The following is a 16377-nucleotide window of genomic DNA, read 5'->3' as shown; positions in this document are numbered from 1 at the left end:
ATTTAAATAATATATCCTCAGAAAAACTTTCCTAAGCTATGTAATTGAATAAAACCTACACATGAAGGTCAGATAAAAATGAACTAAAGACCTCAATATCAGAACTCAATCTATAAATCATATTGAAAGAAGCAAAGGTAGAACACTCCATGAAATATCTTTAATGATTCAATGCCACTGGCCAATCAAATAGAAGCAAGATAAAAAAAAATGGAACTACATCAAACTAAGAAGCTTCTACACTGCAAAGAAATGATGAGCATATTAAAAAAGATACTCCACAGTCTGAGAAAAATATTTTCTTACCTCTTATCTTACAGAGTTAATGTCCTAGATATATAAGGCACTGGTAGAACTTTATAAGAAAAGTAAATAACATCATAAAATGAGGGTGGTATGTGGAGATAAATAGAAGTTTCCTCAAAGAAGACATCCAAGTGACCGAAAGCTATATGAAAAAATGCTCTACACCGATTATATTTAGATAAATGCAAATTAAAGCAGCATTGAGATATCTCACACCAATTAGATTAGCACACATCACAAAGAATAAAAAGTTATCAGTGCAAGTACAGGATGTGGGGAAAAATCGACTCTCATTCAATACTTGTGGGAATGTCAACTTGTTGATCCTTTTTTGGAAAGCAATCTGGATAATTCTAAAAAAGTTAGAAATTGAGTTTTCATATAATATGATAATTCTAGAGTTAACATCTGAATATGGCCCAAAACTCTATTCAAAAAAGACATTTACACTTCATATGCTTATTGCAACATTATTCACAATAGCCAACATCTGGAAACAAAACAAATGTTCAAAAGCAAATGACTCGATAAAGAAATTATGGTACATAAACACAATGGAATACTATTAAGCTATAAGAAAAGATGAAATCATAAAATTTGCTGCTAGGTTGATGAATCAGAAGAATATCAATAGGCTGTATAAAGTTAGTCAGAAAAAAGGGTCAGTAACAGAATGATGCCCTCGTGTGAAGGATATAATGGTAAAAATTTCTAATATTCATGGGCAATAGAAACTGGTTTTTAATAGAACTTTTATCATAGGAGAAGGGTCATATTGGGAAGTGTACTTAGAAAATGGTGGAAGGAAAGGAACACTCTGGTGGAGGGTGTGGTGCTAGATTGTTTTATGTAAAGAATGCTACAAGTTACAGGTTTTTATTTTGTTTGTTTTGCTTTGTTTTGTTTTGGGGCCACATTCGGTGATTCTCAGAGGTTACTTCTAGCTATGTGCTCAGAAATCACTCCTGGCTTGGGGTACCTGGCTAGGGGATTGAACCACAGTCCAACCTAGGCTAGAGTGCACAAGGCAGATGTCTTATGTCCTGCACTACTGCTCTGGCCCTGCAAATAACAGTTTTATAAAGCACAATGCCTAAAATATTTAAACAAATATTTTTAATTAAAAGTACAAAATGTGACTGAATGAGGGAAGTAGAAAGACTGTCTAGAGTACAGACCGGTGTGGAGTGGGGAGAAGGACACTTGGGATATAGGTCATGGGAATGTTGCACTGGTGAAGGATTTATATATATATATATAAATATATATATATAAAAATATATATATAAAATATATATATAAATATATATTTAAAAAAATCAAAAAAAAAAGAAAAGATAAGGCCTCCCAATTCTTACCACAGGCTGTGTTCTTTACACTGACTGTATAGAAAGAGGAGGTACAGTAAATGCACCCCATATACACCTCAACCCAGGCCCTTTGCCTGGTCTATATTGTGAATCAGGGGACAAAAGAACACAACAAACAAACAAAAGAAAACTATTGAACATACACAATTTTCCAACTTTTTTCTCTCATTCACATTATTTTTTATAGTCCTTACCATCACATAGAATTTTATTCTATTTTTCTGTTACCATTTTTCTATTTTCACATAGTACTTAGGAGAAACTTTATTCTCTTTAATAAACTCAGATTAGTACTCAGTACATAGTATGTACTAAAATATTTGTTAATGTTTATTTATTAGCTGAATTATTTGTCTAAGTGTTTTCCATCTATAATTTTGTCTTTAGTACTCGAATACAAACCACAAAGGATTATTTGACCAAAAATGACAATGAAATTTTCTGCGTGTTTGTGTATTTATGCTTGTGAATCAACAAAAACATGTGCATTTCAGGCATAAGAAAGAATTGGGTTTTGAGATATTTTTTTAGAGAGTAGTGCATTAGTCTTGCACACATCTAACCCATGTTCAATCCCCAGCACCACATAATGTCTCCTAAATCCTGCTAGGAGTGAGCCCTGAATACAGTGCCAAAAGAAATATCTGAGAACCATTAGATGTAGCTGAAAACAAAACAAAAATAAAGATGGGAGCTCATTAGAAGAAAAGTAAATAATTGAACCCAATTAATAATGTACATTCTTGTTACATTATTTTACATCATGTCAGCATGGGTAATGTGTCAGAAAATAAATGACTATGTGATTGAGTGGGAGATGAAAACATACAGTTAAAAACAACATTGATTTTACTTCTTTACCTCTTGGTTTTCTGCAAGTGTATTGGTTCTATGCATTTTATTTGTATTCTGTAGGTAGACATGCTGTCAGGTGTTATAGTCTAGAGTCATAAGATACTCCATTACAATTCAAGATATATTACAGTATAGTACTCTGAAATGATTAAGAAAAAATCTATATCAACCAACAAGAATGACCATACAATAGTTATGTTAGTAAAAAAACACATTTTTTGTAAACATGCTCAATTCTTTATAAAGGACAATAAAAATATTGTGATCTGTACAACCTAAGACATAAATATATACATGCTCATGCTTCTATCTTTGTATATATGTATGTGTGTATGTGTTACCTACGGCAAATTTCTCTAACACACTATTGAGTTAGTGACAAGCACTACAAGTTATTTTCTGTTTTCAGGAGAAGCAAAGAAATTTAAAGTAAAAGATGGATTTTCAATGTTTCTTTGAACCAATTTTTCAGAATAAAATTGGATCCATTTATCCATATTATGTTGAGCTACATCTTTCTTAAGGTTTACTTTCAATGTTGATTTTCATTTTCTTTTGTCAATATTGCACGTTGATCCTTCAATTTTATGAGAATATGTTTTTAATTTTAGGCAAGAGACAGAATATAGAAACACTTGTAGAAAATGTGGGTGAGAACTCTATCATATGTATTTTGCATAGTATTTAAACTCATGTGTTCCTCTTATGTAAGTACAACTATAAAATTCACACATACACCAAAACTGAATTAGGATTTGTAATTATTGGTGATTTGAACATATCTTAATAATCATGAAATGGTATTTTTTTCTCAACTAAGGCAGGTAAGTTGTGGATGTGACAGACTACAAAGCATGCCAGAACTGGTTAACAAGCACTTTGGAGGATGTATTTTGGGCTATATCTTAAGGTCCTCAGGTGGATACTCTGGCTTGGTTCTCACAGGTCAATTCTGGCTGTGCATGAGAAACCATGTAGTTTCAAGCAAATCCTTAGCCTTCTACACTCAAGGATGTGCTTTGGCTCATTAAGTTCTTTCTCTGGCCCCTAACACCCATTAATTTATTTTCAGAGGTATGGTGAGTCTCCCAAAAGATGCTCAGAGCTACTCTGAGTGATTCTTGACCAATTGAACAAGTAGTCCAATGCTGGTGTTTAAGAATTTGGGGATGTTCAGGCCCTGAAGTGCCACCTCAGAATTGCTCAAGGCCCTCCAGGGCCACATATGGTGGTATACAGGAAACATACACAGAGGGCCATGTAGTTTTAGAGATCAAATTAGGATGAAATATATGCAAAGAATACATTTACTCTATACCATTTTTCTGATTTTACACCACATCTTTTTAATTTAATTTGCAATGTTAGCCAGGGATCACACCCCAAGTTTTGGTGCTGACAAATACCTGCAGCTAAAAATTGTGTGAAGCAAGGGCTGGAGCGGTGGTGCAAGTGGTAAGGTGTTTGCCTTGCAGGTGGCTAACCTAGGACAAACTGCAGTTCGATTCTCGGCATCCATTTGTTCTCCCAAGCCAGGGGTGATTTCTGAGTGCATAGCCAGGAGTAACCCCTGGCTATGCACCAGGTGTAGCCCAAAAACAAACAAACAAGAAAGGTGTGAAACACCAATTGCAGAATTGTCAGGTTCATATAGCAGAAGTACCAGTCTCTCTTGCCGCATGTGATGACACTGGGTCTTTAATTCATGACCATTAACTTGCAAGGCAGTATTCTAATCTACTAGGTCATTCTTCTGTGTCCAGTATTTTAGAATTTTGAAGAAATTTATACATGTTATCTCATGTAACATAACATTACAAAATAGCACTCAGTTAAGAGCTAAACTCATGAAACAGGCAATAAATTTTTTAATAGAGAGATACAAAATGAACTGAAGTTGAGATAAGTAGTTCGGGGAAATGAAGCTTAATTATTAGACAAGGACCTTTGACTCAACATTTAAAGCTGGTTGAAGGGTATAAATAATATAAAGCAGCTCAGCAAAATATTTAAATGTCACATGATGCTAATGTTGAGCCTCAAGAGTTGGAAAATGAGCTGAAAAATATTTCAACTCTGAAAATAAAGAAAATTTGGGATTAATCAATTTTGAGAGTCAATCAGCTGTGAAAATGAAGACAAAATATGTTTGCTATTGTATGATGAAACAACTGGTTCTGCAAATTATTGTTTGTATGTTTGCTGACATCTGTATTTTTCTTCCTTCAAAATACTCCTATAGTATCCGGATGTCTTAACATAAAAGAAATGTAAACTAGAAAAATAGGACAGTGGGTAAAACACTGGCCTTGTATACAGCCAATTCGACATTCCATATGGTCCCCTGAGCACTTCGAGGAGTGACTTCTGAGTGCAGAGCTAGGAGTAACATTAAGCATCACTGAGAGTGGTTCAAAAACAAACCAATCAAAGAAAAAAAAATATTAGAAATGAGCAAATATAGAAAATTTCTTAATCAAAAATAATGAACTTAAACTGATCTTCTTTTCCAGTACTGCATGCCAGAGCATCCATCAGGCATTAAAATAGTGTATTTAAGGTTTGGAACTGCATTGATTATTGTTCTTAAAAAGTAGTAATTTTAAGGAGTGGAACTATATAATACAGTGAGTAGCTTGCTTGCCTTGCACACTATCAACCCAAGTTCAATCCCCAGCCCCCTATGTGCTACACTGAGTCCACCAGGATTGAGCCCTGAGCTCAGAGACAGGAGTATGACTTGTGGATTGGGTTTACTGGGTGTGGCTCCAAAACAAGCAAATAAAAGGGTGTGGCCCTCAAACAAACAAACAACATTAATACCCACATATTCTAAAAGAACATGCTAATAGCTGTATGACCATGAAGTAACATCATTAGTTCTGGTTACCTAAAAGTAAATCTCAATAGGTAAATGCCCAGCGCTTTGACATTTGTTGATTTTTTTTGCAACAAAGAACCAAATTATTGCTTAAACAATGATATTTGAAAATATATAACATTTAATTTGCCTTTTATGCAAAAGCAGTTGTAAAATATTTGGAAAAAAACTATGTATTTGAGAATGGTGCCAAGAATAAAACACAGGGCCTTTTATAGGCAAAGTAAATGCTCTTCTGCTGAATTACAAATCTGGCCCAAACCACTGTATTTTTTTCATTATAATATCTATTAAGAGGAAAAATGTCTTTTAAAATTACAATGAGTCTTCAGCTATTGTATCACCTCCATCCAAAAGGAGCTCCATCCAAAAGGGTTCAGGAAATTGTTTTCAACTATTTATCTCTTTCAATTGAAAGTGAATATATTGAATTTATCCAATATATATTGAATATATTGGAACAGCATGAGAAAATTCCAAAGCAGTAGAATAAATTAATGATAGATGTTTTCTGCCAAGAGTATACAGTAATTAGCTTTATATTTCCCTGTTGTCATAAATAAGTTATCATTGTATTCACTTTATGTGCTCTGCAGTTTTTGTGCCATAGTGAGTAGATAATCATAATAAAGCATGGCTGAAATCAGGCACACCTCTCAAAGAGCAAGAAATAGACTACAGCAGCTTTCTGCATGAAGCAACCAAGAAGACGCCAGCCAACATAATCTCTTCAGGGTCCAAACCCGGTAAACTGTCTCCACCCAATAAATATGGGGGCTGATTTCTGTCGTGTGTATGGGCACAAGAGAGCAATTATAATGGACTGCTGCTTTGCTCCCTGCCTGCTTTTCTGTGTGAGGCAGCTAAGAAGATTCCAGCCAACAAAATCTCTTCAGGGCTCAAACCCAGTAAGCTGTCCCCACCAATGCAGGTGAGCCAAGTTGCATGGCCACTCCGCTTACCTCTGTGGCTGCTCGCATCTTCTACCCACCACAGCACATAGTAAAAAAGACACTACAAGTGTGGCAATGGGGAAACAATGCAGGACAACCTCATGTATAGAGAATGAAGATGGCATCTCTGATGACTTGAAAATTATCAACCAGCCAGGTATCCTCTCATAAGTTTTTTAGAGAAAAAATATGGAGGATGTTCATGGAGCTCAAACAACACATAGATCGATTTGAATAGAACACAAATAAGAATCAAGGGGATATGAAGATATAAATCAGAAAACTTTACACTGAAATAACAGGTCTGAAAAACTCAGTAGATGAAATGAAAACCTCAATGGAAAGCATCACCAACTGAGTAACAGCAAATGAAGATGGGGTCACTGAGTCAGAGGATGAGATGCAGAACAACTCCATATAGAAGAAGAGATTGGAAAAGAACTTTAAAACAAATGATCAAACAATGAATAAACAACTCAAAGAACGTGAACAGATGAACATAGAAGTCTTTGATAAACTCAACAAGAACAACATAGAAATTTGAAGTCCCAGAGACCCAGGAAGAGAATAATAATAAGAGGAGTTTGAGGAAGAGTGAAAAGAGAAAGAGGGGGAAGAAGAGTAAGAGGAAGAAGGGGAAGAAGAAGAGTAAGAAGAAGAAGGGGAAGACGTAGAGTAAGAAGAAGAAGGGGAAAAAGATGAAGAAGTAAAAGAAGAGGAGGAAGAAGAGGAGGAGGAAGAAGAAAAGGAAGAAGAGGAAAAAGAAGAAAAGGAAGAATAGTAAGAAGTAGGCGAAGAAGAGGAAGAAAAAGAAGAGGAGGAAGAAGAGGAGGAGAAAGAAGAAGAGGAAGAATAAGAAGAAGAGAAGGGAAAAAGAAAAAAAAGAAGAGAAAAAAATGAAGATGAAAAAACAAAAGAGGGGTAGGAGGAAGAGGCTAGGAATGTGGTTCAATTTGGAGAGCAGATGATTTGTAGATGTCAATGCCTAGATTTGACCTCAGATGATCTCGTTTTCATGCTCTAAGATTCTCACAACTTGTATAAATTCATGAATATCTGTATGTATAAAATATGTAATATACTTATGAATACTCACATCTAATAAAATTGTTCATACTTTATAAAACATAAAATAATATTTTTTACTAAATTGCCCTTCAAAAAATAAGAAAGACCATAGCATATCTTTTTTTTGGAGGGGGGCTCACCCTATGATACTCAGGGTTTATTCTTGGCTATGTGCTCAGAAATTGCTCCTGGCTCGGGAGACCATATGGGATGCCGGTTTCAAACCGTGGTCCATCTTAGGTCAACCACATGCAAGGCAAACACCATACAGCTGTGCTATCATTCCGGCTCCTATAGCATATCTTTTTTCATTTAGTTTCCATGACAAAACTAGCAACTACTAACTCAATATAGAGAGAACACTAAGACTTGAGAGCTAAAATATCTTGCTCATGATTAACATGACCAATGAGATGCAACACTGAGATTCAAGTCTAATAAGTATTCTATTCCCTAATACCAAGACTCAAATCTCAAAGAATAGATTCAAAAGTCTATTTACTTTGAGATACGCTGTGTTACTATATATATAGTAGTTGTCATAATTCATAATTATTTCTGCTATAATTTGATGTTTTATAATGGCTAGACATCCTGGGTCTTTTGAATCTCCAGAATTTAATATTATATGTTGAATTAAAACATTAAAGTGGTTGGGGGGTCGGAGAGATAACACAGGGGTAGGGCATTTTCCCTGTACACAGCTGATCCAGGACAGATGGTGGGTTGAATCCCGGCACTCCTTATGCTCCTCTGTGCCTTCCAGGAGCGATTTCTGAAAGCTGGGCCAGGAGAACCCCTGAGTGCTGCTGGGTGTGACCCAAAAACAAACAAACAAACAAACAAACAAACAAAAAATTAAGGTGGTCAGGGCTGAAAAGTACAGCCAGTAGTGCTATTTCTTTATACAAGACTGACTCCAATTCTGGGTATCCCATGTGTTCCCCTGAGTACCACCCTCAGCAATTTCTGAGTGTGTAGTCAGAAGTGAGTCCTGAGCATAGCCACATGTAGCCCCCAAACAAATAAAAAAGCAAGCAAAAATATTAAGGTGGACCAAGTGACCCAAGAGAACTCTAATAGATTCTTTTTCAAAAAGGTTACCATCTTCTCAACAGTTGCAAAAAAAGATCATGCTTCAATAAGCAGACAAGAAACAAAATAATTGAGGTAGTGACTTAGACTACCAAAGTTTGAAAAGAAGATTCTAGGGCTGAAGAGATTGTATAGTGGTTAGAGCACTTGCTTTGGATGCAGTCGACCAGAATTAAGTCTCTGGAATCCCATATAGTCTGCCAAAGAATGCCAGGAGTGTGCATTGCTAGGCCTAGAAACAGAACAAAAAAAGGCGAGTGAAGGTATTCTAGGGAGGAGAAAAGTCGTTTTACTAAAAACACTGATATGAGTGAGATTTTTGTGAACCTTAAAATCTTTTCCCCAAGAAGAATTAGCCATGACACAAACCCCCTTTTTAATTTTCCTTACCCCATACTTCATTTACTCAAATGCACTTTCTAACACATAGGAACACTAATTATGTTTCTAAAGTGAGTGAATTAATGTACTAAAACAGATGAAAACCCAGTTATATCTGGTGGTAAAACACTTGCCTTGTAAACAAGAGGTTGAAAGTTTAATTACTGGAGGCACCACACATGCACCAGGCAACACATACTGCTATTTGGGATCCCTTGTCAGAACAAAATATTTCATCACCAGTACAGTAAAGTGTGCTTAACTTATGGTCAGCATAGCAACAACATAAAGGGGTAAAACCTCTTAAGACAATTACAAAATGAAAAGGAGTCCCCTTACTTGAGGTACTACAGTAGCCATATATTTTCTCCTACACCCTTCAATAAAAACAATCCAGCCATTTAACATGGCTTAGCTTTGTCGAGCTTTCAAGCTACCAATTTGATTTAGATCTATAAATACTGGACAAACGCTTCAATATCTTATAGTGTCAGTCCAGTAGTATCAGGACATCTTTTGGAAGTTACATAATAAATAGTAATACAGAAGTCTGAACGAGCACCAACAACAGTTAATCCATAGACCATGACTTTAGTTCCGTATTTTCCGGCGTATAAAACGACCCCCTAATTTTACAGTTAAAACATAAGTTTAGGCTTATATTCGCTGTATAAACAGAACGTTCTTGTGCTGCAACTGTATGTACCACAGTGAGCCAATCACAACAAGCAAAAGTTCAAAGGTTATACTGTAATAGACTTCCTCTCTGACTCTGGCCAATCTGAGCAGGCTTTTGACAGTGTAGATTCAGGTCCAGAACATTGTCTAATTTGCATGCATAAAAAGCCTGCTTGGATTGGCTGAGTTAGAGAGGCGGTCTGAGCAGCCTTCCAGTGATTAGTGCAGGATCGAGTTGGAAAATTCGTTTTGTGGCAATGGTCAGATGATTTTTGTTTAGCGGCATATTGAAATGTTTTTCAGGGTATACTCGGTGTATAAGACAACCCCCGATTTTTGGTTGACTTTTTTTCATTTCAAAAGTTGTCCTATATGCCGGAAAATATGGTAATATCTTGGAGAAATAAAAATCATTTCAAATTATCCCATGTGGATCTAAATTTTGATAATTTCATTTGCCTTTTTGTTGTAAAAAGAAATATGAGGCAAATTTGTTTGTATGCCTAGAGGCAGGCTATGTGGTGGGTAGGAGATTGTAAACAGTGCTGAAGTGAAGGACACTCTGGTAGTGGGATTGGTAAATCACTGTGCTATATTAAAAAGGAAAAAGAAAGAATAGGAAATAGTCCACGTGCTGTGAACTAAAACAGGTAGGTCCCTGATAATACAGATTAAAGGTTGCTTGTGTGTCTAAGTCAAACAAGCCCAAAGGCAAAGACTTTTTAGAAAACTAGGAAATCCATCGAATTCATCAAATCATTACTAGGGACAGAGGATGTTACAAAGAACAAAGGCTGTAATTAATAATATCCAAGAAAACCATTAATAGTTCCAGTCTCTCCCCACTGACAACACCTTAGCAGCAAACTTTTGAAAGTAGTTTGGGGATAACCTTATTAAAATCTTGCAAAGATAAATTAGCACCTTTGTACATTCTGGGTCACCTGCATCTATGCCTATAATGTACAATTTTGTCTTGAGTTTGTTCCTGCATTCTTTATCTTGGGTATATACCTTCATTTTTGCTTAGAATGTGTACTACAGGCTCTTTCCACTCTGGATATGCCATATTTTTGCTTAAGTGAGTAGTCTTTTTCTCTCCCTTCGTATTTCCCAAATAAATATCTACTTTACTATGTAATTTCTTGGTGAAATTCTTTTCTGCAAATGTAGGTAACGAACTAGAAAAACCTATACTGGGGTTAGGATTGACTTTACTTTTTCAACAAGGTATAAATTCCTCCATTCAGTCTGAGTTGCACTCCTTCTTGAGGAATCATGTTATGAGGATTAATTATTATTTCATAAAGATCAAGTAGAACTCAAATATAGTTTAAGTACTGCCTGGTGAAACTGGTGAGCCTTAAGATTTTTTACTGTATAGGTTTCTATGGCTGAATCTTAATTTCAACTCTCCCAGGCAGTAACCAACTAACTCTTTTGAGGCCACTACTATCCTTCTGTTACTTCATTTAAGTCACCTGCAACATAATCAAAATATTTTATATTGCATGAAATTAGCAAATAGAACCTCAGGAAAATAAATCTGGCCCACTAACTAGTAACTCTGTCTGGCTCACTAAACCCTCCTACAGTAACAATTTTAGGTACTTTACATAAGTTGCTTCTTAGCCATTTAGAATGCTTTTGAGGTGCATATATCCCATAATGTCCACAAAATGAACACAACAACTATGGCAAACCAATAGAAATTGCTTGGTGAGAAAAGCTGAATAGACATTAGGAATTTATGTTCTTGTATGATTTTCTGGCTGAGTCCTGAGAGGTGTGATGTACTCCACAAGGCAGCTCAGGCCTGTTGTTCTACATTTTTTCCCCCAGCATCATAATTACCCCAAGAGAATTTTATAATAACAAAGTAAATTCCATCATGTGAAAAATTCTATTGTTTGCCCTCCAGTTACATTCTAGAAATGAAATCTCCTCCTTAGAGTTCTGCATAGAAGGCTAGACAATAGTGACAGATATTGTAATTTAACTAAAACCCGCCACTTAGCAAACCTTTTGGAAACCTGCCTCTTGCAATTTTCCTTTAAGTAGAGGCATTTGAGACAGTTCTCAAAAAGAACAAAGTCCAACAAGGTTGATAAATGAGATGTTACAGAAAACTCAACAAGCCAATCTTCTCCGAACTTCCCTTCTCTCTTAGAGTAATGCTAGAATTCTGTAGTCAAGAATACCGTATGCAGAAGGAATGCTGCACAGAAAACATGATTTATAGAAATAAAACATGCATACTGTGTCCATTTATCTTTCTTTGATTTCTATATTGTATTTTGAAGATCAGGTATTTCTTTTTATTTAACCTGATCTTCTCATGGATCTACACCACAAAAGGCTTTGGAAAAACATCATAATGCTATTTTTCTTCCACATTGTTTTGGGAGGAGCCACACCAAGTGACATTCAGGGGTTACTCTTGGCTGTGTGCTTAGAAATCGTCCTGGCTTAGGGAACCATATTTGCTGAGGGATCGAACCATGGTCCATCCTAGGCTAGCATGGGCAAAGCAGACGCCTTACTGCTGCTTACACCACTGCTCCTGTCCTTTTCATTCACATTTTTGAGATATCTTGTAACAAATTTTTTAAATCTTTGCATAACTGCAAAGAAGTTATTTTTTTCAACTGCTATCCACTTTTATTTTCCAGATAGTTTCATAAGTACACCTGATAAAAGTATAACACAGGTATGTGGAAGTAAGCCTCCAAGACAAAAACAAACAAACAAACAAGCTCAGGCCGCTGAGCTCAGCACAGGGTGTGTGTGTGTGTGTGTGTGTGTGTGTGTGTGTGTGTGTGTGTGTGTGTGTGTGTGTGTGTGCGCGCGCGCGCGCGCGCGCACATTTCTGTCTTAGTTTACATGTAAGCGTGTTTGGAGAGCTAGAAGTTGTCCTTTGTGAACTTACAAAGTATTTTAGTCATTCTGAAGACTTTTTCCCCCCAAATATCTGCAACTTTCAGTAAAGCAATGTATGTGCAGGAAAGATTATTTTTTCTACTGTGGAGTTTAACCCTTTTTGTTTACTATAAGTAACCCCAAAGAGGCTAAAGACATTGGGAAACATCTGTCCTCAGCTAGTTCAAGGAATATTTTTTCTACTATGGCCGAATGACAGAGGAAATTGGAATTTGCCTCTTATAACATGAGCTCAGTCCTTCCACCTGTCAGTCTTTCAGAAAGTGCTACAACATCCCTTACTGGCCCTCCCTCTTTCTCATCTCCAGAGACTAGAAGTCACAGCAGTTATTTCACGAGTCTTTATCTTTAAAAGCTTAAAACCAGAGCCTAGGGTGCAATGCAAATAAAGACCTAACTAGTATTAGGAAAAGCAATTTGACACTTTAAGAATTTCATCTTCTCCAAGGCCAACTCACAGACAGATTACATATAGAGAGGAACAGGTTAATACATAACTGATTGAAAATTGGTGCTAATTGGCCTGGGGTTTAAATGAGCAAGCTCTGTCAGACAGCTCAGACAGCTGGGCTTGTCAAGGGTTCTGTCTATGAAAGTGCTACGTGGAAACATAATTTATCTCTATGTAATGATGTTTATTCTCTAAAAATTAGGTTAAAATGGAAGAAATCATTCTCTTGCCCTCAATTAAGACAGAGCTAGAAATTACCTCAACTTTAGCATTTATGGGTCTAGAGAACATATTTTCTCTATTTTTCAAGGAAGTCACGGCCAAATTTCTCTAGGACAAATGGCCTGGAGTATCAGGGTATTTTCCAAAAGGTTAAAGGAAAGTATACCGTATCCAGGAAGGCTAATTTCCATGCATCACGGTTCTTTGAGCTGAATTTGTGTAATGAGTGCACTGGAAATTGAAAGACGAGATTAAAGTGATGTTTGGGGTGTGCGGAGATTTTAGAAATGCTTATCAGCCCTTCGCAGCTGAACACAGCCCAGATTAAAAACCGATCTGACAGAAAGGGAGGCTGACTGAGAACGCAGGGCTTTACATCCATGCTAATTACAAAGTGCATATTAAACATGAGCTTGTGATGAGAGCAGCTGCAAAGGTCTTTATCTATATTAAGAGACTGTCCACCTACATAATAAGAATAATTACCAATGAGAGAATTCTTAAAAAAAAAAAAGAAATTGCATTTAATGACACATCATACAGTTTTTTTCTAATTTCAAAAGTCTCTTTCACCAACCATGCCCCAATAAGATATGACTCGGTTTCCCTTCAGAAGCCAGGTGACAGATCATATTTGGAAGAAAATATACATTCATATTTCTTTTAATGTAAGCCTGTTTTGCTGTAAAAATCACAAATTTAGAAAGCCTATGGAGACCCCCATCTATGGGTCTAATGAATTGATAGGGAAGTAATGTATCCAACCTACTGGAATGACTCTAGTGAGGGGGTCATATAAGGCTGCTTTAGTTGGCAGCTTGTCAACATCATTAGAATTGGACTCTGTTTCCATCCTATTAATAAATATCAACATTAAAGCTGGGATAGGCGTGCAATAAAATTGGAAGGATAAAGAAATTCTCTTCTTAGAATTTCTTCACTCTTGCCCCCAGTCACGGTCATTGAACAGTTAAATGTCCTGACCTGCAGGACCAGCATACACTGACCAATATTAGGAAAAATAGCCATTTATCTTTCATACTTTCTTCCTTCACTCTTCTTCCTTTTTTCTGCCTAAACATGTGTGTTGATAAAAGTCTGTTATTATTAAGCAGTTCTTTTCCTTTCTGAGCATTATTTTTTTTTAATATTTAATTAAAAATACAATAGGGGTCTGGAGTGGTGGCGCAAGTTGTAAGGCATCTGACTTGCCTCTTCTAGTCTAGGACAGACCATGGTTTGATCCCCTGGCTTTTCATATGGTCCTCCAAGCCAGGAGTGTTTTCTGAACCCATTGCCAGGAGTAACCCCTGAGCTATACCGGTCTGGCCCAAAAGCAAAAACAAAAAACAGTATTGTAGATAACAGTATCTCAATAAAAATTTTAATAAATTCCCAGTGGGTTAAGATTTAAATATATAAAATAAAACAATTCTGTGGAGCTCAAGTGATTAAATGGGGTGCCAGGGATCTAATCAGAGTTGGCTACAAGCAAGGCAAAGTGCCTTATATGTTGTATTATCATTCTGGCCCACAAAGGGTTTTACTTTTTATTTAAAAACAAAGAAAAAGTGTTGCAAGACAGAAAAGACTAGAATTTTTAAATATACTTATAATAATAACATGACCACTTGTATTCTGTCTTGAGACAAGAGATGGATATAATCTATGAGGTTGCTTTCTATAAATTTATTGATTTGATATTAAGGGTGGTTAGCCATTTATTTATATTTATAAATTTAAAATCTATTTTTATTAAGAACAGATTTGAGAATATGTCATTATTTTATTTATTTTATTTTATTGTTATAATTTGTTTGTTTGTTTGTTTTGGGCCACACATGGTGACATTCAGGGGTTACTCTTGGCTACGTGCTCATATATTTCTCCTGGCTTGGGGGATCATATGGGACGCCAAGGGTTTGAACTTTGGTCTGTCCTAGGTCAGCGTGTGCAAGGTAAACACCCTACAACCTGTGCCACCGCTCCAACCCCAATATGTCATAGTTTTAAAATAACTGTGTAAATTTAAGATGAGAGAAGATTTAGCTTAATTAGCTTACTTCACAAATTCTAATCCCAAGACAATTGTTAGCAATAAGTATTTGACAATTTAACTGGCAAGTAAAGTTATACCTTTGCGTTTTTTGTTACTTAATTTTAGCTTAAAATTGTATATCTGCTAATACAAAGTCTCTTTTTTTTTAAGTTCAGTACCAAGTTAGAAATTTTATTTCATCATTCAAGAAATGTTAACTCAGATAAACCATGTAACTCAGATAAACAGAAAATACAAGAGACTGAATACAAACTATCTTAAGACATTAATCGAACCTTTAATGTATCAATTTATTGCATATGCCAGTACAGAAAAATTGAAAGTATATTTTTTAAAGAAATGTACTGTAAAAAAGTCAATGTTTGTTTGCTTACGATGGCTAGTCATAATGTAACATTCAAATCTGAGTTATAAAATTCTATTATGAGTCAAATAAAATATGGCAAATAACAAAAATATGATTTACAGTATGAAATTAGGTTAACTTATCTGGAACATACTTAAATCTGTTGAAAACAATTGAAATTTTTAGTATATCTGTACTGACAAATTGTTATCAATTACGCTGAACACTCACTCTTCCCTGTTACGTATGTATATATGGCACTTTTTGTAAAAAAGTGTCTCATACAGATTTCTATTTTTAAAACTACATTTTTAAAGGTACAAAATATAAATGGAGGTATATTTGTGCCATTTGGCAAAATGTGTTTACTAGTACTAGGATGAATGCATTTATTTTGCCATACATAATACAAAGTCTTGATGAGATTGAAATCACAAGATAGGTTGTATTAGACTTGTCATTGAAATACCTAGAATTGGAAATGTTTTTTAGAAAACTGCTATTATTAATAAAAATATGTGGGCTTGGAGAGATAGTTCAGCGGGTAAGGCACTTGTCTTGCCTGGCACCTCTGGAAGCCTGTCAAGAGGGTTCTCTGACCTCTGAGCCAGGAATAAGCCTTTAGCATTGCCAGGTGTAGCCTGAAACCAAAACAAACAGAAACGTATTTCTCAATTTGCAAGTGTACTTGACTAGTAAATATTCTAATATAGTCTTATTATTGAGTTTGCACACTACTTCGATTTTCTATTTTCTTCTCTGTTTTCAGTTG

At 35.7% G+C, this 16377-nt stretch overlaps 1 non-coding gene across 1 annotated transcript; it reads left to right on the top strand.

Annotated features, from left to right (window-relative positions):
* Positions 1–1647: 1647 nt before the first annotated feature.
* LOC126010028 (small nucleolar RNA SNORA51) lies at positions 1648–1780 on the top strand. Its single transcript, XR_007496169.1, has one exon. It is a non-coding gene; the product is annotated as a small nucleolar RNA SNORA51 (small nucleolar RNA).
* Positions 1781–16377: the final 14597 nt, after the last annotated feature.

Source organism: Suncus etruscus, chromosome 5 (genome assembly GCF_024139225.1).
Source record: "Suncus etruscus isolate mSunEtr1 chromosome 5, mSunEtr1.pri.cur, whole genome shotgun sequence".
Lineage (NCBI taxonomy): Eukaryota > Metazoa > Chordata > Mammalia > Eulipotyphla > Soricidae > Suncus > Suncus etruscus.
This window is presented reverse-complemented; position numbering and strand designations above follow the sequence as displayed.